This window comes from Salvelinus alpinus, chromosome 27 (genome assembly GCF_045679555.1).
Source record: "Salvelinus alpinus chromosome 27, SLU_Salpinus.1, whole genome shotgun sequence".
Classification (NCBI taxonomy): Eukaryota; Metazoa; Chordata; class Actinopteri; order Salmoniformes; family Salmonidae; genus Salvelinus; species Salvelinus alpinus.
In genome coordinates, this window is record NC_092112.1 from 37,547,523 (window position 1) to 37,573,314 (window position 25,792).

Sequence of the window (25,792 nt, forward strand, 5' to 3'; positions counted from 1 at the left end):
ACATTACAGCTTTATTCTAAAATAAAGAATCTACACACAATACCCATAATGACAAAGCAAAAAATGTTTCTTAGACATTTTTGCAAATGTATTAAAAACAAAAACTGTAACATCACATTAACATAAGTATTCAGACCTTTTACTTAGTACTTTGTTGAAGCACCTTTGGCAGCGATTACAGCCTCGAGTCTTCATGGGTATGACGCTACAGTACAAGCATGGCACACCTGTATTTGGGGAGTTTCTCCCATTCTTCTCTGCAGATCCTCTCAAGCTCTGTCAAGTTGGATGGGGAGCGTCGCTGCACAGTTTTTTTTACGGTCTCTCCAGAGATGTTCGATTCCAGGCTCTTACTTACTGATTTTATTGTCCCCATGAGGAAATGTTGTTGCAGTGTCATGTACATGTTTGAAGTAGCGTTTAAATACAAAACAAAATTGACAATACAACTTTCATAACAGTTACATACCAATAAAAAAAGACTAGCCTGCTGGCTTTACTGAATCGATAGGAACATTAGCCCGAGCTATTTAGGAGGGATATCACACCTGGCTCAGTTGTGCACTGGGGCCTCCCACTCCTCTTTCTATTCTGGTTAGAGACAGTTTGCGCTGTTCTGCGAAGGGAGTAGTACACAGCTTTGTATGAGATCTTCAGTTTCTTGGCAATTTCTCACATGGAATAACCTTAATTTCTCAGAACAAGAATAGAATAGACTCAACTAGTCTAAAGAAGGCCAGTTTTATTGCTTCTTTAATCAGAACAACAGTTTTCAGCTGTGCTAACATTATTGCAAAAGGGTTTTCTCATGATCAATTAGCCTTTTAAAATTATAAACTTGGATTACCTAACACAACGTGCCATTGAAACACAGGAGTGATGGTTGCTGATAATGGGCCTCTGTACACCTATGTAGATATTCCATTAAAAATCAGCCGTTTCGAGCTACAATAGTCATTTACAACATTAACAATGTCTACACTGTATATCTGATCCATTTGATGTTATTTTAAATGGACAAAAAAATTTGCTTTTCTTTCAAAAACAACATTTCTAACAAACTTTTGAACGGTAGTGTATATATATGATTTTTGTTAACATTCTGCTCTTGATTCGTAACTTAAGAAAATGCAACCGTGTATTCTGGTAACAAACACGCCAGTTCTGAATCACGCGTCATGCAAGTTAAATTCTAACATTTGATCGCCAACATTGAGAGCTGTGTAGCCTGACAGATGACAGCAAGGACATGACAACGACAACATGGTCATGTTGATTTAGTGATTTGAAAGGATGCTGAAGGAGGCGGTGTCCAGCAGGACCTCACACTACAGCCTTTGAAAGTCTGCGTGATCACGAAGGGTAGTGCATGCTTCTGGAAGTACAAGTACTGATCCACCTGGGTAATGTTGCAAAGGCCTGTTCCGCGCTTGTAGGGCTTAAGTACGCACTCAACCGCTGCTATCCCAAAGAGCTCAGGTACACCTTCAAGGCATTCCAGAAGCTTTTCCTGGAGCTGGATAGTTCTAAGCTCTCCCCAAAAGTGCAAGCCCTGAAGAATAAGCTACTGGCTTAACCCTGTAAGACCCGGAAACGTTGAATTTTTACTACCATGGGTGCTACCGTAGTAATTTCCAAATGAAACCATCCACGTTTATAATTATCCTTAAGGTCTATAGAGTTCAGCCTTTATTTGACCGACCGGTTAACATAGGAAATTGGATGATTTTTTATCATTACAGAGTCGGAGGCCAAGTCTAAAGTAATGCTTTTCAGTATTTCGTGGCTTTTATAAAAGGATCAGAGAGCTTATTTTTCCACATCCAGTATGCAGAAAAGTGAAGGGCAGAAGGCATATATACTGTATTGTCTCATTCAGGGCCGGAATACCGCATTTGGGGCCCCCCGGGCAACTAACTTCCTGTATATCAACACATTTTGACATGGTGCAGAGAGCAAAATGTGCAGTTTTATAATGCTATTCTACACATTTTGTCATTAGGCTAAAATAAACTGCTGCCGTTTTAAAGCTAAATTCCTGCACTTCTACACTTTATGGGGCAAATATACTGTCAAATGTGTTGTTTTAAAGCTCATCTCATGCTTTTATTCACATTTTGTCATGAGGCTGAGATAATTTTGCAGTTTAAAACAAATATCCTGCTATTCTACACATTTTGCCATGAGGCTGAGAGAAAATGTTGTTTTTAAAGCACTTTTCCTGCAATTCTAAAAATGTTTCTATAATATGCTTGTGTGCCAGTTTGGTAATCCATCCCTGTCTTTTTTGCATATTTCCTATTTGTATTTGTACATATCTAAACAGAAAAAAACTTGTCAAGTATCTTATAAATAAATGTTTATTTGTTTGACAAGGTTTCCTGGTGTTCTGGTACTTTTCTTAGTGTTGAATCTACTATTAAAAATTCAAGCAACAAATTTACACACAATATTATTGAGTAAATATAATGTCCTATGTTTTGAGTAAAATAATTGAATCGGTTATTTGAATTTATACTACTAAAGTAAATCCAGGAAAATAAGAATAGCTGTAAAAAACTATTTGGATTTACCGATAATATGATTACATATTAGTTGATGATGTAAGACAAATATTATGAGTATACCCAATACATTTTTACAGCAAAAAAAACTGTTGGGTTTGCTCAATATTTGTGGACAACAATGACAAAAACTGTATAGGAATTATTATAATATATTTATTGTTTTACCCTAAACAAAAGGGCAAATGGGCATGTGCTCTTATCACAGGTAGAGCCCTATCTGTATATGCGCTTGGAATGAACCCGAACTCAAACTCAAGTTGGGAAACAACAAAAATACGAAATCTAAACCATGAGCACTTACAGCGAGAATGTGGGTGACAACGCTGGGTGGGAATGAATTGAGTCAGAATCCCGCGCGCGACATAGCCTTTCTAGGTCTGTGTTCCGGTATCTGAATGAGAACAAAACATTAATTATGGACGGTTCGTCATGCTCGTGTCGCATCACATGAAGACATATCCAAGCTTGGCATGGTCGAAGCATCAGCCATTACCGCGGCTCAGTAGGCTAGCTTAACCGCTGTTATCACCCAATAACCCGAAGAACCCATACCCTGTCTGTCTAGCTGTGCGTGCTGCGTGCACATGGAAGATGTGCAGCCAATGTCATTTCGGATGTTATTTATTCTGACTGCGCTGCAGCATCAGCAACACTCTTCCGACAACAGGCTTTGTCCATTCAGCATAACATGGTCAGATAAGATCATGTCATGTGTCAATTTTATTTCCCTCACGTTTTCACGGGTGAGGTCAGCGCCGGATGTGAGAGCACTTCACTTTCTAGTTATGCCACTAAACCAGTGTTTTCATTCATGTGCAGCTCATAACAATGACATCACAACAGTACCAATATAGGCAGTGAATGTGCAACATACCAGCAGCATGTCTCCGGATATTACACTTCTCACATAGGTCTGAAATGTCTCGCAATGTATTGCGTGCATGTCAGATACACCCTGTCCAGTTCATCAAATCAATGCATTTGTTCCATGATACATTGTAGCCTAAAGTGGCAATATGCTTTGGAGATTTTTTGAAAAGAGATCGTTTGGAAACAGCTCTGTCCATTGGCTATTCGGAGCAGGACACAACACAGCACACCGGGTGAGAGCGGTGATATTACAGGGACTAGTCATTCCAAACATGACCGCTATTATTTCACCACGATCTCAACAGCAGCCGCGACGCAGTCAACATGCCAGGCAAGGATGGACTGGAAACATATGGACCGAGCTCGGAGCTCACCTCGCTGTGTTTTCGCTATGCACAGAGACAACGAGCAGAGAAAAATCACGTACCTTCACTTGACACACCAGGCTTCCGGGAGATCCGAGAGGGGAGGCCTGACGAAGTTGAAGTCTGACGCAGCGGCGATGTTTTGGTCCAAAATTCGGTTGGAAAAAGCTGCGGCGGAAACAGGAACTGGGGACGGCTGTTATCGGAATAGTCACTGCTGCCTGTGGCTCCGGTTGAGGAGACTCGAATTGACTCTAAACTGCAGTGCGCATGCCAGTGTCAGATTGCTGTACTGCAGCCGCGTTGATAGACGGCCCTGTGGCACTGATTATTGGGTTTACGTCTCCTCCGCGGCTCCTCACCCCGCAGTTTGACAATCTGCTACCTAGTGCCACCGCATCGGTGTCAGAGAGAAACAGGGGTCTGGCAGTCACATAGGCTACATACTGTAAGCACTCTGATTCTGCTACTGCGATTCCAAAGGGAAGAGCGAGGAAGCGGCAACTTCACTTTTGGTCACTGCGCACTAAAAGCATGGGCTCTTCCGCGGCATGGCAGACCGTAATGTCAATTTACCCACCTTGCATTTCATGACTTTGTACAACTAATCGTTTTACGAGCCACATATGTATGTGCTGTAAAATTAAATAACGCAGGCAAAAGCTCATCAATTTACAGTACAGTCTACCTAGCTGTCCAGTGTAGCTGCAAGTCATGTTCCCCTCACACATCTATAAACCACGACCATATTACCCGGAAGTATTCATACTCAGTCATCTCCGACCCTCTAATCGCCATCACAATTGTGGGGTCAGCTCAATCAATTAGTCTACGTTTTATTGACATGAACCTATCGGCTCACTAATCAGAAATATGTGCGTCGAATCAGCAAATGTTCATAGTAACTTCAGTAACGCTATGATGAATGAGGGTTTTTGAGAATACAAATTTACAACAACTTTGCCAGTTTAATTTAGTTTCAACATTAATACATATTGAATCAAGCCAAAAGCACTGATAGTCTACAGTAACCATGGCTCCGGGTGAAGTTTCCCGTACATATCTGGGGTCCGCTTCCCCTCCCCATATAACCTTAACCATTATTGGGAAAGATCCGTTTTTAGTGGCAACTTCACCCTCCTCCACTCCCCAGTGCTACATATCCACTCGCCTTCTGTAGGCTACCTCAGAGCATTAGGCCTATTAAGGGTGCAGGTGTAGACGAAATGGGATTAAACAAGCCCTGTTGTCTATGGCATTACTCAATACAGTCCATTTAGGATGACATGCTGTGGCTGAACGTTTTGCTGGGCGTAAAACTCTAAAATCACACAAGAGACATGGTGGAAATCTGAATGTTAAATCAGCTCTCATCTATAAAGGCTTAGGGACATCTCTTCTACTGTGTTCAATGGTCAGCATTGGCACTGGCTTTACTTAGGCTACACAGTCCTGCCACCCAGTGTTCAGAAGGCAATAATACGTCATCTGATTGCAAGGCGTCATTTGAGATAGATAGCCTACAGTTATTACCTAAACAAGTTACGTGCTTACTTTGTCTCAAGTGTCATAAGTGTAAAATGTCTGTTGGCGCTTATGTAAATAAGGTCAAAGCGGCGTTTCAGCACCAATAAAGCGGCCAGCGAAAACTGTCATTCCGATGTTCAGCACCACAGGGCAGTGGACAGCGATCGTCTCATACGCAGCATCTCTCTAGGGCAGTAACCCCTAGTTCAAACAGCGCTCTGTCGCTGCACCGAACTAAAAAATACATCACTTTCTCTTTGCAAGAGTGGGGATATAGTGCTCTCTGAAACAGCGAGACTCGTCGGACTTTTGACGGTAGTTCGGCAGCCTCTGCCACTCTTTCCGCGTGGTGCGGTTGAAGCACGCCTCTGTTTCATGCAGCGCGCCCGAGCAGTTCTTCCACATCCACTGCATGTTAATATATGTTAATAGCATGCAAATAAAATGTTGCTTCTCTAAAACACCCACAACAAAGGCACAATCATGACCCCGGATTTGCAGGTGGAGGTCTTCTGTGAGAGTTCGCTGAGAACTCGAGAATTCGAGAATTCGTACCCAAAACCATCGAGGAAGTTTGCTGCAGCGTTGAGAGCGGTGTTGAGAGCGGTTTTATGAAACTAATTGGTACGTCAACCAAAGCTCTTAACCGTGCCAGCCCACTCGTCATACCTATTCAATTCGGCATCTGAACTGTGCATAAGACGCCTGGAAGCTTAATAGAGGATGGCTCCACTTACATAGTTTTTTGCTATTCTGTGAAGACATATTGACTTCAAACCAACATTTATAATTGTACATAATAGGGAATAATTTGCAAATAAACGAAAATAGATATCTTCATTGTATGTTAGGTCAATTACATCGTATTGCTGTTACTAAATACCTTACCAGGTCTTTTCTATTCCTTATTTAGTCTTGTCTTTACTTTTTATATTCATTTATTCCCTTTTCAAGATTCCTGTAACAAAGCTATGTTTAGTGACTTGATAATGTAATATTGCTACTTCGGTCATATTTGTAATGGAATGGTGTGTCTACATGGCTTGAATTAACTTCAAAAATCAAATAAAATCAAATGTTATTTGTCACATGCGCTGATTACAAAAGGTGTAGACCTTACAATGGAATGCTTACTTACAAGCCCTTAACCAACAATGCAGTTTAAAGAAAATACAAAAAAAGTAAGAGATAAAAATAACAAATAATTAAAGAGCAGCAGTAAATAACAATAGGGGGGCTATATACAGGGAGTACTGGTACAGAGTCAATGTGCAGGGCACCGGTGTCGAGGTAATTGAGGTAATATGTACATGTAGGTAGAGTTATTAACCTCCAAACGAGCTTCAATGCCATACAACACTCCTTCCGTGGCCTCCAACTGCTCTTCAATGCTAGTAAAACGAAATGCATGCTCTTCAACCAATCGCTGCCCGCCCGACTAGCATCCCTACTCTGCACGGTTCTGACTTAGATTATGTGGACAACTATAAATACCTAGGTTTCTGGCTAGACTGTAAACTCTCCTTCTAGACTCATATTAAGCATCTCCAATCCAAAATTAAATCTAGAATCGGCTTCCTATTTCGCAACAAAGCCTCCTTCACTCATGCTGCCAAACATACCCTGTAAAACGGAGTATCCTACCGATCCTTGACTTCGGCGATGTCATTTACAAAATAGCCTCTACTCAGAAAATTGGATGCAGTCTATCACAGTGCCATCCGTTTTGTAACCAAAGTCACATGTACTATCCACCACTGCGACCTGTATGCTCTCGTTGGCTGGCCTTCGCTTCATACTCGTCGCCAAACCCACTGGCTACAGGTCATCTATAAGTCTTTGCTAGGTAAAGCTCTGCCTTATCTCAGTTCACTGGTTACCATAGCAACACCCACCAGTAGCACGTGCTCCAGCAGGTATATTTCACTGATCATCCCCAAAGCCAACACATCCTTTGGCCGCCTTTCCTTCCAGTTCTCTGCTGCTAATGACTAAAACGAATTGAAAAAATCACGGAAGTTGGAGACATATCTCCCTCACTAACTTTAAACATCAGCTGTCAGAGCAGTTCACCGATCACTGCAGCTGTACACAGCCCATCTGTAAATAACCCATCCAACCAACTACCTACCTCATCCCATATTTGTTTTTGTTTTTCTGCTCTTTTGCACACCAGTATTCCTACTTGCACATCCTCATCTGCACATCTGTCACTCCAGTGTTAATTGCTAAATTGTTATTACTTCGCCACTATGGCCTATTTATTGCCATTCCTCCTTCCTTCATTTGCACACGCTGTATACAAAGATTTTTCTATTGTGTTATTGACTGTATGTTTGTTTATCCCATGTACAACTCTGTGTTGTTGTTTTTGTCGCACTGCTTTGCTTTATCTTGGCCAGGTCACAGTTGTAAATGAGAACTTGTTCTCAACTGTCCTACCTGGTTAAATTAAGTTGGGAAAAAAACATTTTAAAAAAGTGACAGAAAAAAAGTGATGATAATAACAGAGAGTAGCAGCAGTGTAAAATAGGGGGGGGGGCAATGCAAGTAGTCTGGGTAGCCATTTGATTAGCTGTTCAGGAGACTTATGGCTTGGGGGTAGAAGCTGTTTAGAAGCTTCTTGGACCTAGACTTGACGCTCCAGTACTGCTTGCCGTGGTCCTGGATGGTCCTGGATGGCAGTAAGCTTGGCCCTGGTAATGTACTGGGCCGTACGCGCTACCCTCTGTAGTGCCTTGCGATCGAAGGCAGAGAAGTTGCCGTACCAGGCAGTGATACAACCCGTCAGGATGCTCTAGAGATGGTGCATCTGTAAAACCTTTTGAAGATCTGAGGACCCATGCCAAATCTTTTCATTAGGTCATTACAGAGGTCAGGAGGTACAGAGAGGTGAGAGGTCATTAACGGACAGGGACAAATTGCCCATCTGGCAATTCTGGAAAATGGACAATTATTTAGTTTGGTGGGCTGGTCGAAATTGACACACACATTTTTTTTTAAACATACAAATAAAACAATGAGGAAGATGACATGGCCAGCAGCCCATGGGCTTTTTAAAGAGATTTTTGCGCATTTTCTATAGTATACTAATCAATAATGAGTTGTTGGCTGATCAGCCGGCCCAGTCATTCAAACACGTTCTAAGTCAAACACGGAATGAGTAGAGAGATCTGCTTCGACTCTGTCATCAGTTATCCAAGATGGATTGTAAAACACAAAAAGGTGCCTATAAATGTAGAAAGAGCACATTCTACATTGTCACTTCACTCAAAACGCCCTAAAAATGATTTGGTCAAATAGTAAAGTGTGTTATCCTAATGATTCCTGTAATGAAAGCGCGTGCCCCGCCCCTGTCCCTGTGCCTGTGACCTCACTGGGGCCTGCTGCCGTGATGAGCGACACATTCTCTTCTCCCCCATCAGCTTAAGAGAAAAATGCTGTCTGATTTGTATAACATTTCGAAATTAAATTGTGGGAAAAACGCTTTTGGAAGCTTCGTCCCCTTTCTCCCTATCGAAGAGAGGAGGGTCTCAGCTTTCTCTAGGTATAATTTATTTCTCAACTCTTAATATTTAGCTCAGTATAATTTATTTTTCAACTGTCAATATTCAGCTCAATATCAACTATTTTACAATCAAGATATTTAATATGGCTTTGAGATATGGAGCTGCGAACGTGCGCGAAATGTGCACCGACCATTGTGAGGGCATAGGCTTATAGGTCTCATGGGTAGTAGTCTACAACTGCAAAGTTTTTTTTAAGACATTATATTTACTATTGGATGAATACATGGCTACTAGCAGTGTGTATTATATTTAGAGTTAGTGATCAAGTTAATGTGGTTTTTGTTTCCACTTCCTCAGGTGTTGAACCCCAAATCAATCAGCCACAGATATTAGTTACTGCACATAAAGATCTATGTAAACTGAACAAAAACAGAAATGCAACACGTACAGTGTTGGTCCCATGTTTCATGGGCTGAAATAAAAGATCCAAGGAATGTATTTGTCAAAAAAACGAAATGTTTACATTCCTGTTAGTGAGCATTTATCCTTTGCTTAGATAATCCATCCACCTGACAGATGTGGCATATCAAGAAGCTGATTAAACAGCATGATAATTACACAGCTGCACCTTGTGCTGGGGACAATAAAAGTACTCTAAAATGTGAAGTTTTGTCACACAACACAATCCCACAGATGTCTCAAGTTTTGAGAAGTTCCAGAAGAGCTGTTGCCAGAGAACTGAATGTTAATTTCTCTACCATAAGCCATCTTCAACGTCGTTTTACATAATTTGGCAGTACATCCAACCAACCTCACAACCGCAGACAATGTGTATGGCATTGTGTAGGCCGAGCGGTTTGCTTGATGTCGACGTTGTGAACAGAGTGCCCCATGGTGGCAGTGGGGTTATGGTATGGGCAGGCATAAGCTACGGACAGACACAATTGCATTTTATTGTTGGCAATTTGAATGCACAGAGATTCCGTGAAGAGTTCCTGAGGCCCATTGTCATGCCATTCATCCGCTGCCATCACCTCATGTTTCAGCATGATAATGCACAGCCCCATGTTGCAAAGATCTGTACACAATTCCTGGAACCTGAAAATATCCCAGTTCTTCCATAGCCTGGATACTCACCAGACATATCACCCATTGAGCATGTTTGGGATGCTCTGGATCGACGTGTATGACAGCGTGTTCCAGTACCCGCCTATATCAAGCAACTTCACACAGCCATTGAAGTGGAGTAGAACAACATTTGACAGGCCAAAATCAACAGCCTAATCAACTCTATGGGAAAGAGATGTGTCGCGCTGCATGAGACAAATGGTGGTCACACCAGATATTGACTGGTTTTCTGATCCAGGGTCCTACTTAAAAAAAAAAAATGTTAGTATCTTTAGTATCTAAAGTATCTGTGACCAACAGATGCATATCTTTATTCCCAGTCATGTGAAACCCATACATTAGAGCCTCATTAATTTATTTCAATTGACTGATTTACTTATATGAACTGTAACTTAGAAATTGTTGCATGTGTTCTCGGGGAACTCTTGTCCCATTCCGCCCTGTTCACAGACCATGATGCAGTGGGGTTTATTATACTGTACTTTACTGCCCTCTGTTTCCACCAGATGTCAGTGCTGCTCCTTTTACAGAACTACTGGAGCGGGTTGAGACTCTCTGCTCCTTCTGCAGTCTAGATACACTATCCTCTCCTTTATCCTCCTTCTGTTCATCATCGTCATCACCATCACCATCGTCAGCATCACTCAACAGTGAAGAGCCCGCGAAGGCACTCTACGAATTAAATGTTATTATTACTTCATTTGTAGAGTGCCTTAATATTATTATTGTTAAAATGATTCTTGTTGTTATAATTTTAATTATCATTGTTATTATTATTCTTTATCATCATCACCCTCATCCGCATCCTCGTTGTCATCATGCTGAAAGATGTCTGCCATAATTGTCAGTAAGATTAGAAAGTAAATATTGTACATGCAGTGGCACTATTGCTGCTGCCTAGCAGTGAAAGAGAGAGGAGGACAGAGGCTCTGTAGTGTGATAGTGTAACTGTGTAGCGGTGCGTTATCTTTATGGGTTAAAGTCTTTGTGCACTGCATGTGCTCTTTGCCTCTTGACTGTGGACGTATCTGATCTGATTTTTGTATCTGATTTTGATTCTGATCTGATTTTCTGTATCTGATTTTGGCTTGATGGGAAAATGAAGCTAGGTAACCATAAAACTCATCAGTGGCGGCATACTATGAACATGTACTCTGAAAAGGCCAAACGTTTAACAGCATGTCAAAACATGGACACAAGGTCGAGCGCCAGGTCATGAGGGCTTTAGAAATGCCCCAGGTACTCTAGTGGTCAGACAAATGCGGGAAAATACAAAGTGAGGCAGTTCTGCACACTAACATTCCACAGTTGCATACAGTGGATACGCATGAACACACTCGCACATACAGGTCATATACACACACATGCCATTTCATACACCCAGAGCATGTCAACTAAACATTTAAATTGAATTTGGACCTTGAGACGGCCACTAATCCAATGCCATTACAAAGTGTGCTGAAGCTGAGCTGGCTGACTGCGTATTATAATTTGTGAGATAGTGGGTTATCTACAAGACCTCCAGGAGCTGGGAGGGGAAGGTGTGTGTTAGTGGTGTGCTGGATGAAGGTGGAGAGTGTACAGTGTGTGTGTGTGTGCGATGCACGTGTGTGTGTGTACCACGGCATATATGCTTGTGCGCCTGCACACACTTGTGTATTCCTGTGTGTGTGTGTGCATATGAGCTGCAGGTGTGTGTGTACCTGGAACTCGTGCACAGATTTTGGGGGGGCGTCGTTTTGTAGGAGGGAAATACATTATTTTCAGCTTTTTCTCAAATCATAGGAGGATAGGAGTGCAGAGGAGAGAGAGGGACAGCCGCCAAAGTTAGAGCTGAATGGCTCCATGTGTAGCTTGTTCCTGCTGCCTCCCATGCGCTAACTACGGTGTGACAGCAGCACATCCAGAGTGACAGAAAGGCGTGTGCGGAACACTTGCCATGTCTGTGTCCCAAATGGAATCCTATTTCCCTACAGATAGGGCCCCGGTCAAAAGTAGTGCGCTATCTATGGAATAGGGTGCCATTTGGAACACAAGCGGGGTTCAGTCTGTTTACCCCAGAGGATGATGGGGGAGATGTCTCCAGCTGATAAGTAGGTATAATATGTGACGTAGGGCCGGGTGGATATAACATGCCAAACCATTGACATACACAGAGAGAGAGAGGAGAAGAGACAAAGAGTTGATCGTGACAGAGGATCCTCATCAAAGGTTCAATGTGGTCAAGGCTGGGATGAAGTCAACTCCATAAATATGTGTATATGTGTGGAAGGGTTGTGCACGAAAGCACACGTACGCGCATGTACGCAATAATGCAGGGAGGATGTGCTTGAGTTGCATCACATACACAAACACTGCTGAGTCATCCTACGGTAGTTGGGTCATTTATCTAGCCGTAGCGTGTTTGAAACGGTGTGTGTGTGTGTGTGTGTGTGTGTACAAGTGTGTATATGCGCATATGCATTTCATGTAAGCTAAAGATATTCTCTATGCATATCCTATGCTAGAGGAAGCCATAACAAAGATGTCGATTTTCAGGCAGGCATCATCTCGCCAGCCTCTTTTGGCAAGTCCTTCTCCTCCCCACTGACTGAGGACCACTCAATAAGCTGAGGTGAAGATCTAGAGCAAAATATTGAGCCGTGGCTTGGCCCCTAACAAGATGAATTCACTTCATAATGACTGTCTGTAATTTACGTCTGAGAGGATGTGGGATCAATTTCTCAATAGCATAGCATGGACTCACCCTACACCCACTCTTCAGTGAGCCAGATAATAAAAAAGCACCTCTGTCTATGGCACTGTACACTCTATGGTGCCAATGACACAAGTTGCACCAGCCCTATTCTTCCCAGACTTCCCAGTTTTCTTTCAAATAGTTGAAGCGTTATATTGAGCATGACTTGAGTGTCAGATGGGAGGAATTTGCACTTTTGGGACTATTTTATTGGTTCAACTGTGCCAGAAAACAAATACTGTTTGAACCCATGGTCTGACCCTTTGCCATAGGCCTACAGTAGGAGGGCACTGTTGCCAACCTTAGGAGATTTTGCCTGCTCAGAGGAAGAGTGGGGATTCACCGTTCACCCATGTGAAATAGTACTACAACCTTCTCGTTTCAGTGCAGCGGAACTTTCTTCCCTTCTCAGTAGTCAAAGTGGGAAAATCTGGATGCAAACTCCTTCATGAATCTGTGAAACACTGATTGCACCCGGAAGAGACACTTCGGGGATTATAATCAGTATATCACTACATGTACATCCCTGAGAGGAGATGATTTTTCACACAGCAGCGCATATTCCACTGCCGGTAAACAGGAGGTATACGCATGGCTGGGCTGCCACATGCCTTTAGGCTAGGGTAAACTAGTCAGGCACATCGGGATAAGCAGGGTAGAAGGAATATCATGGTCGGAAGCACTTCCTGGTTCTTTGCATGCAACTTTTATGTTAATATTGCGGCTCAGAGGAGCAAGGAGGGACTCAACAGCGGGGGACTACTGTCGTTACCACAGGGTTGGGGAGCAGGGTAGTTTGTGTGTGTGTGTATTGTGTGTAGTATCACCGAAGAGATACATATCTGCAATGACTTTACTCCATACTGTTTACGCAGCCGTTTGTAATATATAGGCCTACCCACTCAACCGTATAGATTGCAGTTGCCTCCAATATGCAAGAATAGCTGTAAATATGATACACTATGATACACTATGATATCGTGAATTATTCCTTATGATCTACTGCTTATTATATTAGAATATATTCATAAGACGTTGTGGAGATTGTGGTGAAAGCCCAGAGAGAATCAGAAGGCTAGCTAGCGTGTAGCTCAACCCAGCTGAGCCCCAGTTCAGAAATCTTAACCATGGCAAATGAGCTCTCTCACACTGGCCTGACCATGCTATGGTTTAGCTCTGCCAGACCCCTCTGCTGGGCCCGCATCCCTGTCCTCCGCTCCACTGGCCTCTGGTTTTCTCCAACATTGAAAGCCCATTATTCATTTTCCAAAGCAGCCCCGAGCCAGCTGGCTTTATTGGAGTTTCAAAAGTGTAGCCTTAAAATGTTCTCTGACTCTTATCTCTAGCTTTCTTTCATTCTCTTTTTTTTTTATCTTTCATTCTCTCTCTCCCTTTCTCTCTCGTAATCCCTCGTCGTAGCCCTAAGGCTCACATCCGTGCTTCTGTCTGGACTGCCTTCCCTTGGATACGTTGAACCGACTCTCTAAGCACCCTGTCTGCCACAAGACACCAGATATAGCCGTCTTTCTACAGTAAACTCACATACTCTCCCGTTAAGAAAATCAGCTTGTCTATTTTGTCACACTTATTGTGTATTTCCCCTCGTGTATAGGATCTAGCTTATATGAGCCAAACAAAACACAAAGCCTAAGATCTCCACACTGGCTATGAAACGTGGCCCCTGGAAGCTCGGGTTAGCTGTGTTGTGACAGTATTCTTCTGGGAGCCGAGTGTAGGGAGAGGTTGAGGTCACTAACTGATTATGCATCTCCAAAGTAATTATATTAGACAATTAGAAAAGCCATAATACATTGCGGAGGAAGTTCAGTTGAAGGTACAGCTTTCCTGCCTTTTGAATAACTGTCTTTGTGTGTGTTGTGGAACAGAGGGCTGCTCATTAACGCCTCTGTGGCCTTATGCTACGAAGGAGACAAGGTGGCTGGGTGTTTTCTCCAAGATCACAAGCTACAACAATTATCTCCAAGTTGGTGTTTGACGTAATGAATTGGTTCTGGTCACTGAGCTGCCACGGAAAGTAAACAATTTCTAGCATGAAAATGAGGCTTTTCACTCCCTGCAGAGTTTGCTAACTTCATAATCCAATATCATTAGTGGAGAATATGTCCAAATGCTACAAAGAGACATAACATTGTCTTGCCTAGGGAAATATGCACATCTTCGGGGGCTTAGTTAGTCAAAAACAGAAAATAACCTAACATCCTGGTTTCTTTGAGATGCAATATGAAAACAATGCCTTATACCTTAGGCCCTATTCTCACTACAAGAGAATGCCTAGAGATTTCACAAAAATACCTTCAGCTGGACCTTTTTCTGTAATGTAAACTTGCGAACTGGTCACATCTCGACCACTACCTAAGGAGGTCGCAGTCGAGCCTTCTTGGAGAGTTACCCCCCTCCGAACTGTCTGATGTAAGGGATGGATAGAAATGTACAGAATGGTTACCTGGAGGAAAATGGGGGAGGGTCATGCTTTTTCAGTCAAGGGTAGTGTTTAGTATTTTTTAAATATAGTCCAGGGGAGAGTCATGCAATTTGTAATTGATGAAATGTCAATATTTCTCAGTGTTTTAGAATTAGTTGCCTATTAGGCTATATATCGATGTGTGCCCGATGCCGCACCTCATCTCTGATTCTCAGATGGACGCACAATATCAAGTGCCCTTTTAGGCTATAGGCCACGAAGTGCATGCTCGGAGAAGAGCAAAGTTATATTTCTAAGATAGCTGATGGAATAGTGTAAATACAACTAGGCTGCATTACAAACTGCAATGGATATTCCAACCCTGAGTCCTGGCCTGCTCTGCTTTATCTGATCAAAAACGTTTTTTTGTGTTGCCTAACCAATGATTGTGCTGTGTAGGCCTACAGTGGCAGTTCAGGAGGAGAGTCAAAAGCTTTAGTTGTTTTATTTTTATTAGCCCTAGTTCAAAAAATGCACTATGTTTTGCATGTACTAGCCTATGAGCTATGTTCTGTTCAGTTTGATAAGGAGAGCGCGAAGATGAGAAGGAGGACTGGAGGTCAACTTTGATGGCTTGCTGCTACTATAATTGATTTGACTAAAAACCATATGTTCCTTGCCCATTATGTATTTATCAGAGTTATTGACCTCACAAGAAGTCAGATTCGAGAAACGTACACTGTGGTGCTGAAACTTAAGCCAGGAGCTGTGGTACAATCAGTCAGAAATGGGCAGCTCACGGTGGTGAAAGTAGGAAGATTTGAGTAGCCATAATTTCTTTCAACCATCTTTATTTTAATTAGACACAAGTAACAAGAGGGATTTTGGTTGGAGCCTATTTCTTCCTATTAAGAAAAAAAGAGGTAGGCCTACCTGTTTGACAGACGAAATTAGGCTATACAGTGCATTCAGAAAGTATTCAGACCCCTTGACTTTTTCCACATTCGGTTACGTTACAGCCTTTTTCTAAAATTAATTTAATTGTTGTTTTGTCCCTCATCAATCTACACACAATACCCCATAACGACAAAGCAAAAACAGGTTTTTATACATTTTTGCAAATGTATTAAAAACAAAAAAATGGAAATATCACATTTACATACAGTTGAAGTGGGAAGTTTACATACACTTAGGTTGGAGTCATAAAAACCAGTTTTTCAACCATGTACGGAGCTCGTCCAGTTGGTTCACCAAATAAACGGAGGGAATAGGCAGTTTCGTAGGAGTATGTTATTCGATTTTATTAGGTTCCCCATTAGACGACGCCAATGGCTACAGCTAGTCTTACTGGGATCTGACACATAACGAAAAATACATTACAGACAAAATACTTTACAATTTAAATACATTTAAAAACATTAATATCTGTATTTGCATCTATCAGTTACACATACTGTACATGTCATAGCATACACACAAAAAGTAGGTCACATGGGGGAGAGGCGTTGTGCCATGAGGTGTTGATTTTTTTAAAAACCAGGTTTGCTGTTCACTTGCGCTATGTGAGGTGGAAGGGAGTTCCACTCAATCATGGCTCTGAATAACACATGGCTCTGTACACTTCCTTGTATTTGTTCTGGACCTGGGTACTGTGAAAAGACCCTTGGTGGAATATCTTGTGGTGTAACTGTGCGTGTCACTGCTATGTAATAAATTGACTACACAAACAATTTGGAATTTAAAACTGTTTCTTATAAAAACAAGAAGCTATGCAGTCAGTCTTTCCTCAAATCTTAGCCAGAGACTGACATGCATATTATTGATTACAACGAAGAGCAAGAAATGCCGCTCTGGTCTGGGCCAGCTGCAGCTTAACTAGGTCCTCCTTTGCAGCATTTGACCGACCATATGACTGGACAATTATCAAGCCTGTAGGACTTGCTTTGTGGAGTGTGTTGTCTAAAAAGCATTTTTGTTGTTGTAATTTTAACCCCATTTTTCTCCCCAATGTTGTGGTTACGAGCTTGTCTCATCGCTGCAACTCCCCAACAGGCTCGTGAGAGGCGAAGGTCAAGTCATGTGTCCTCTGAAACATAACCTGCTAAACCACGTTTCTTAACACCCATTCGCTTAACCCGGAAGCCAGCCGTTTCAATGTGTCGGAGGAAACACCATTCAACTGACGACCGAAGTCAGCGTGCAGGCGCCCGGCACTCCACAAAGAGTCGCTAGAGCGCAATGAGCCAAGTAAAGCCCCCCCGGCCAAACCCTCCTCGAACCCAGACGATGCCGGGCCAATTGTGTGCCACCCTATAGGACTCCCAGTCACGGCCGATAATGACACAGCCTAGGATCCAACTCAAGGCTATAGTGATGCCGCAACACTGCAATGCAGTGCCTTAGACCACTGCACCACTCGGCAGGCCCAGCATTTCTTTATCACAAACAGATGTTGTGTCTTTGGCATCATTAAACTGAAGTCTGTTATTTTATCAAATAAATTCTCTGTAATTATTATTACGTGATTATTCTAGTCATGTAAATGTAATTAACTAGGAAGTCGGGGCACCAAGGAAAATATTCAGATTACAAAGTTATATTTTCCTAATTCAACTTTTCAGATATTTTAAAATCTGATCAATTAGTCTTCTAATGAATGAATTATTCTTTACCTCATGTTAGTCATTCCAAACGTCGTAAATTGTTGGTTATCTGCACGAACCCAGTCTTCACTATGAATCATCCATACATCAATTGTCTCAATCATTTATTTATTAACTAACTAAATAATCATAGAAATGCATAAACAAACAACAAAGTTTATATGGTTACAAGGAAATGACAGGGGATGTGCCCTAGTGGGCTTTACCAGTATCGTGGCTTGGTAGACAACAGGACTGAGAAGGGCGCGAAAGACAAAAGACACTACACAGTTAATAATTCTAACAATTGAAATGCTAATCCTTTCCACATGAACGCTCACTCATTCGGGAATAATTGCAATCAATATATATATTTACGCTCAGTGTGTCGTCGAGATCTCTGTTGGAATCGTCCTTTTCTGTTGGAGAGTTCATCTGAGATTCTCTCTGCGTCCCTGGAGTCTTTGGTTAGAATGGATACTTCAGAGTAACATTCAGAAATGTTCTTATAGAATTGATGTTTCGGCGTTTGTCGGTCTTCGCGTACAATGGTACAGAATTCTTAGCTGCAGACTAGTAATTAGTATCAAAGATTTGCTCTCATTCTGTCGGTATCGATAGTCTCAGAGTTTAACCACGTGGTATGGTTAAGAATTCAGCAATGAGGAATGCATGGTCTCTACTCAAACCTTAGCCCTCTCGGTAATCGAGGTAAGCTTGGTCTACTGGGAAATTCCCAAATCTTTACAACCGTTTTTTGACCATGTTAGTTTACAATCTAAGGTAACACCGAGGGTGCCTGCATGTCGGCCTCTCTTACGTGGTTTCTACCTTTTCCAAATCTCAGGGCCTGGTCCGGGGTGAGCAGTCGCAGACTCGTTGAATAATCTTCATCCAAATCAATGTTAGTGATCACTGTTCTGATGTTCAGAAGCTATTTTCGATCATAGGAAATGGCGTAAACATGTGCAATACAAGTTAAGATCAGCTAAAAAAAAAAACACATGAAATAGCGGCAATTGGTCACGAGCCAGTACAACGGCAGCAATCCAGTGCAGTGCCTACCGGAACTCACCTGCGCTGTCTACACTGCCTACTGTTATCACGTTCTGTTGCATTATTCAACAAGTGTCAATAGCAGGATACCCTCGGATTAAAAAACAGGATTGGCTCAAGATTATACAGTACACATACTTTTTATTGTTTGCGAGATCAGATATAATATCACTATATCCGAGTGTAAATGATTGGAAATTGTTCATTTCAGCGCATTTGTTAACATTTCAACTGTATTAAGTGATATTTATTTTCAATTCCACAATAAATGAACACCCATCAAAATAAAGTTATTTCTTCCCTTTCTGTGACACAAGTGTTTAGACGATGTGTTTACTCCCCACCAAGCATTAGCGTTCCTACAGAGGCAACGGAAAGACAATGTCACAACATGTTCCCAGTACAGAGCTTCCAGCATGATCCACGGTCCGGTTCTAACAAAGGCGGAGGGATCAGCTTAAAGAGGGGGGGCTGCGTCCAGAACGGGAGCCGCCACCGAGGGTAGATGCCCACCCGGACCCCCCCCTATAGGTTCAGGTTTGCGGCTGGGAGTCCGTACCTTGGGGGGGGGGGTACTGTCACGCCCTGACCTGAGATATCTCTGTTTTCTTTATCTTTTGGTTAGGTCAGGGTGTGACTAGGGTGGGTTTGTTAGTTTTTGCATTGTCTAGGGTTTTTTGTATGTCTAGAGTTTTTGTAGGTCTAGGTGATTTGTATGTCTATGGTGGCCTGATATGGTTCCCAATCAGAGGCAGCTGTTTATCGTTGTTTCTGTTTGGGGATCATATTTAGGTAGCCATTTTCACTTTGGTGTTCGTGGGTTCTTGTTCTATGTTTAGTTGCCTGTCTGCACTACTCATATTAGCTTCACGGTTCGTTTTGTTATTTTGTTCGTTTGTTCAGTGTTCATTCTTAAATTAAGAAGAATGTACGCATACCACGCTGCACCTTGGTCTCCTCCTTACAACGGCCGTGACAGACAATGTATTCCATAAAGCCCAATTCAGCTATTACCGGGGTGTGTTTGCAGGTCATTAAAAACCTTTGACACACCTAAAGATTATCAATAAAGTAGTCAAAAGTTTAGCATTTGGTCCCATATTCTCAGCACACAATAACTACATCATGCTTGTGACTCTTCAAGCTATAAAACTTGGATGCATTTGCAATTACCCTGACATGCAAATTAGATACTTTACTTCCAGCAATTTCTCAGTCACAAAAAGATTGAGTCAATCAATTTGCATTATCCTTCAGTCTTACGTTTTCTTTTTAATGGAGCTGTGAGTCGGGAAGCAGGTGAAACGTTTAATAAAACAAAACAATAACATGTCTACATGCCGGTACACAAGAATAATACCAACTAGTGACATATAAAGGGGAGGAAAGGATGAAGGTAATGAAGTCCATGCGTGAATCATAATAATTAACAGGTGCGCGTTGTCATGAGTGCCAGGTGTGCATGAGTGCCAGGTGTGTGAACCCAACACCGCTCCTCAGGGCCATACCCCTCCCAGTCCACCAGATGCTGGAGCCGACCCCCACAATGTCAGGAGTCCAGTAGGGATCTGACAGCGTACGCCGGACCTCCCCTCGATGTCCAAGGGGGTGGAGGTGTGTCGCGGTGGACGGTATCAGCTAGGGGACCAGGAACCACCAGCCTGAGAAGGGAGACATGAAGAGGGTGAGATACGATAGTGACTGGGTAGATATAACCTGTAAGTCACCTCGTTGACCCTCCAGAGAACCTTGAATGGCCCCACAACCCAGGGGCTCAGATTCTAGCAGGGCAGGCGGAGTGGGAGGTTCCTGGTGGAGAGCCAGGATGGAACACAGAGGTCTCACTGCGGCGGCGGTGAGTCTCACGTGTGCATTCCTTCTGATGGACGGCGCGCTGGAGTCTCACATGCACGTTGCTCCACACCTCCTCCACGCTCCGGAACCATTCATCTACCACAGAAGATGAATGGTAGTTGGTTTTATCTGATATTGATGAGATACGGAAAGACAAGCTACCTGTAAGAAATCAACAACTTTTTTACGATGAGGCATAGAGGAAGGATAAGCCCCAAAACAGATTTCAAGCTCAGAACAACCTACAGATGCTATGGTGTCTGCGTCAATAAGCCCAAACACAGCCCAAACACACATTACGTGCACACACCACTGACACACACACACACGCATGCATGTGCGCATACACTCACACACACACACACACGACTCTGACTCATAGGGTAGGAGAGCAGCACGCAATCTACAACTACAGACTAGTATAACATTCACTCACATACAGGTTTATAACGATACTACTCCTGATAAACGCAGTAGCTTGAGGCTGTCGTAAATACACACACTAAACCAGAGCATGAAGATATACAGAGCAAATAAAAAGGATGTAGTGTATTTGGAACTGAGAGCGAACTGCACTGTACTAAACAGTTTCAACACTAGTCGACATATACAGATTCCACTTATTGTACATCCATAAGTGCTCTAGTCTTAGATTCATTTGAATTTTTTTCCTTTGAGGAAATACTAGTTGTATGCTGCTTTTTCCTCATAAATCATCCTCCATTATTGCTGGGTTTGAACTGTTTTTGAACTGTGTATCCATTGTTTTTGAACTGTGTATCCATTGTTTTTGAACTGTGTATCTATTGTTTTACAACGGTGTATCCATTGTTTTTGAACTGTTTATCCATTGTTTTTGAACTGTGTATCTATTGTTTTACAACGGTGTATCCATTGTTTTTGAACGGTGTATCTATTGTTTTTGAACTGTGTATCTATTGCTTTTTTAAATGAGTATCCATTGTTTTTGAACAGTGTATCTATTGTTAACGAACAGTGTATTTATTGTTAACTGTGTAGCCATTGTTTTTTAACTGTGTATCCATTGTTTTTGAACTGTGTATCCATTGTTTTTGAACGGTGCATCTATTGTTAACGAACGGTGTATTTATGTTAACTGTGTAGCCATTGTGTTTTAACTGTTTATTCATTGTTTTTGAACTGCGTATCCATTGTTTTTGAACAGTGCATCTATTGTTAACGGACGGTGTATTTATTGTTAACTGTGTAGCCATTGTTTTTTAACTGTGTATCTATAGTTTTTTTAACTGTGTTTCCAAGCAAGGCTAACAGTGCAGCCAGTGAATTAGCCTTGTTATGAAGATTAATATGTGCACTAATCATTGTCTGTGTTGCATTGTGTATCGTTCATACTCACTCTTTTCCCTCCCTGGTGCAAGTACATTGTTTGAAGTATGTGTTGTTGTGTGTGTCCATTACCGTTCCTTTGTTACAGTGAGGCGTGTTGTGCCAAGTATACTGAGGGGGCCTTGCTGCGTGTTCATCACTAGTGTTTAGTCAGCACTTCTGGGTCTGATGTCATTGGTGTTGAGGTGAAATCATGGTCAATGTAGTTTAGCCCTTCCACGGGGAGCAACTCTGACATCTCATCACGGCTCATCTGCCTGCGTTAGCATGAGGGAACAGGAAAACGTTAGCCGTTTTTGGCTAATTACCCACAATGCTCGTTATATTTCCCAGAGAGGATATGGAAAGTGGTCTACCGAGGCGAAGGGTAGTATACAGTGGAGAGATAGAGAGGGAGAGAGAGAAAGGAGAGAGGGTGAGTGGAGGAGGGAGAGAGAGAGCGAGAAAAACAGAGAGAGAGAGGAGGAGGGTAAAGGAGAGAGAACTAGAGAGAGGGAGAATAACTGGGGGGAATGGTGAAGGGGAAATATATTCACATATAAGCATAAACAAAGCAGAGAGTGGGCCTGATGAGTCATTGGAATGAGATTTGGGAGCGACCGCTGGATACAGAGCAAATCAAATCAAATCAAATCAAATCAAATTTTATTTGTCACATACACATGGTTAGCAGATGTTAATGCGAGTGTAGCGAAATGCTTGTGCTTCTAGTTCCGACAATGCAGTAGTAACCAACAAGTAATCTAACCTAACAATTCCACAACTACTACCTTATACACACAAGTGTAAGGGGATAAAGAATATGTACATAAAGATATATGAATGAGTGATGGTACAGAACGGCATAGGCAAGATGCAGTAGATGGTATAGAGTACAGTATATACATATGAGATGAGTAATGTAGGGTATGTAAACATAAAGTGGCATAGTTTAAAGTGGCTAGTGACACATGTATTACATAAAGATGGCAAGATGCAGTAGATGATATAGAGTACAGTATATACATATACATATGAGATGAGTAATGTAGGGTATGTAAACATTATATTAAGTGGCCTTGTTTAAAGTGGCTAGTGGTAAATTTTTACATAATTTCCATCAATTCCCATTATTAAAGTGGCTGGAGTTGAGTCAGTATGTTGGCAGCGGCCACTAAATGTTAGTAACAGTCTGATGGCCTTGAGATAGAAGCTGTTTTTCAGTCTCTCGGTCCCTGCTTTGATGCACCTGTACTGACCTCGCCTTCTGGATGATAGTGGGGTGAACAGGCAGTGGCTTGGGTGGTTGTTGTCCTTGATGATCTTTATGGCCTTCCTGTGACATCGGGTGGTGTAGGTGTCCTGGAGGGCAGGTAGTTTGCCCCCGGTGATGCGTTGTGCAGACCTCACTACCCTCTGGAGAGCCTTACGGTTGTGGGCGGAGCAGTTGCCGTACCAGGCGGTGATACAGCCCGACAGGATGCTCTCGATTGTGCATATGTAGAAGTTTGTGAGTGCTTTTGGTGACAAGCCGCTGCGCCTTCTTCACAACGCTGTCTGTGTGGGTGGACCAATTCAGTTTGTCCGTGATGTGTACACCGAGGAACTTAAAACTTTCCACCTTCTCCACTACTGTCCCGTCGATGTGGATAGGGGGGTGCTCCCTCTGCTGTTTCCTGAAGTCCACAATCATCTCCTTTGTTTTGTTGACGTTGAGTGTGAGGTTATTTTCCTGACAGATGTGTGTGTGCGTGTGCTTGCGAGAATGCGTGTATGTATATCTGTGTTGAAATAGTCCAGTTGAGGGACTACTATGAAAACACAGAGATAAGGAGATGAGAGGCTGAGCTGGTGATGTGTAGGTACTACTCTTGAGCAGAGAGCAGTAGACATCACCACCAGAGAGGATTTACAGACCTGGGCCCGGTTTTTAACGATACCGATGAAACAGGATTATGAGTGTTTTAACGATGCATCTTTTCAACAATGGCCGAAGATGTAACATTCATTTCCGAAAACATCACACAGAGAGAACGGTCGCTAAGTGTGTTGTTGGAGCATGTGTCGACACTGATAGGATTGAAAGAAAGGGAACGCTGCTCTCGGATGAGCTTTCTCCATTCAAATCTTTCCTTAACATTAGAATTATTTTACAATACTGATGATGGATCAGATCCTAGAGAGATACTGTATTTTCACCTACGGCTGCAAATATTGAGGCGGCTTATTATAATGCTTACCCAATGAAAATGCACTAAATCACAGATGTGGCACATCATTGCGCACGTTAGGCTACACATCATGAAATATATTGAGACAATACAGACAGTAACATACAAGTAGCAAAACAGAACTCGAGGGAGTGAACATGAAATGTATTTCAATATGATTGATTTTAACGCAGTCATCATGGTTTTCATTTGAAGCATATTTTTATTCGTCGCTTGTTTGCATCGATTGCAAAGACATTGGACACTTTGTATTTGAAGTGAACTTTGTTCTGAAGTTATTGGTGGTCACAGAGACACAGATAAACCATGTAATTCTACATTTAACCAAGATCTTTTGTCTATAAAGTGACGTAGGAGGGCAAAAAAGCATCTAACGACGCACGTAGCTGTTCTATGAGTGGTCTGAGGCAGGCGTTAGATTACAAGCGTTTTCAAGTGCAACGTTAATAACGATGGTTTTGGGAAACAGCTCTGAGTTTTCACGATGCTCCTACCACGGTTCTAATGATGAACTTAGCCTTAAGATGCTTTTGGGAATCCGGGCCCTGGCTGGCAGCTGGCGGTATGCAGGTTGCACTGTAGAGCCCAGAGACATTCATATCCAGACCTGAGCAGTGGAGGATGAACAAAATATAAAGTACAGCACATAACACAGCCATGATGCAATAGCGTATGGTGGATGGCAATAATGTATGGTTGGTGCCAAACAAAATAATTGCAATATGTTTGGAATAATTTTGGCTATTGCCACCCACGATTTCATTCAAATATAACATAAAATTGAGGACGACAATTGAAAAACAGTATCATGCATTTGACCCAATGTTAGGTGCACATGCGTGATTATTATGAATAATTGTAGATGGTAATGACTATTTGTTTGTATAATGCATCATTTTAAATAAAGCGGGAGCTAATTCATCATTCACCATCATCCACAATATTGCAACCATTCATTTTGTCTCCTGATTTAATGCAAACGCAACATGGAAAATGATAGTGATTTATTAAATACCTACAGTCAAATCATTCCCTAAGTTCTAGATCTCAGCTGAATCTGGTAATGAATGGTGTGGCTGTTGAACAAGTTGAGAAGACTAAATTACTTGGTATTACCTTAGATTGTAAACTGTCATGGTCAAAACATATAAATTCAATGGTTGCAAAGATGGAGCGAGGTCTGTCTGTGATAAAGAGATTGTCTGCTGTTTTTGACACCACACTCCACAAGCGCCCAGGCGGGCTCTAGTTTGATCTTATCTTGATTATTATACAGTCACATGGTCTAGTGCTGCAAAGAAAGACCTAGTTAAGCTGCAGCTGGCCCAAAACATAGTGGCACATTTTGCTCTTCATTGTAATCAGAGGGCTCATATCAATACTATGCATGCCAGTCTCTCTTGGCTAAGATTTGAGGAAAGACTGCATTGCTTCTTGCTTTTATAAGAAACATATTGTTGTCATAGTCAACTTACACATAGCACTGACACACACAGTTACACCACCAGACATGCCACCAGGGATCTCTTCACAGCCC

At 42.2% G+C, this 25,792-nt stretch overlaps 1 protein-coding gene across 2 annotated transcripts in view; it reads right to left on the reverse strand.

Moving 5' to 3' along the window:
- LOC139556506 (alpha-(1,6)-fucosyltransferase-like) overlaps positions 1–4,499 on the reverse strand; it is a 159,591-nt gene extending 155,092 nt beyond the window's left edge. For both annotated transcript variants that reach the window (XM_071370550.1, XM_071370551.1), the window contains exon 1: positions 3,865–4,499. The gene's annotated coding sequence lies outside the window, so the exon portion shown is untranslated. The remainder of the gene's footprint in view (positions 1–3,864) is intronic.
- Between the last annotated feature and the right edge of the window lie 21,293 nt (positions 4,500–25,792).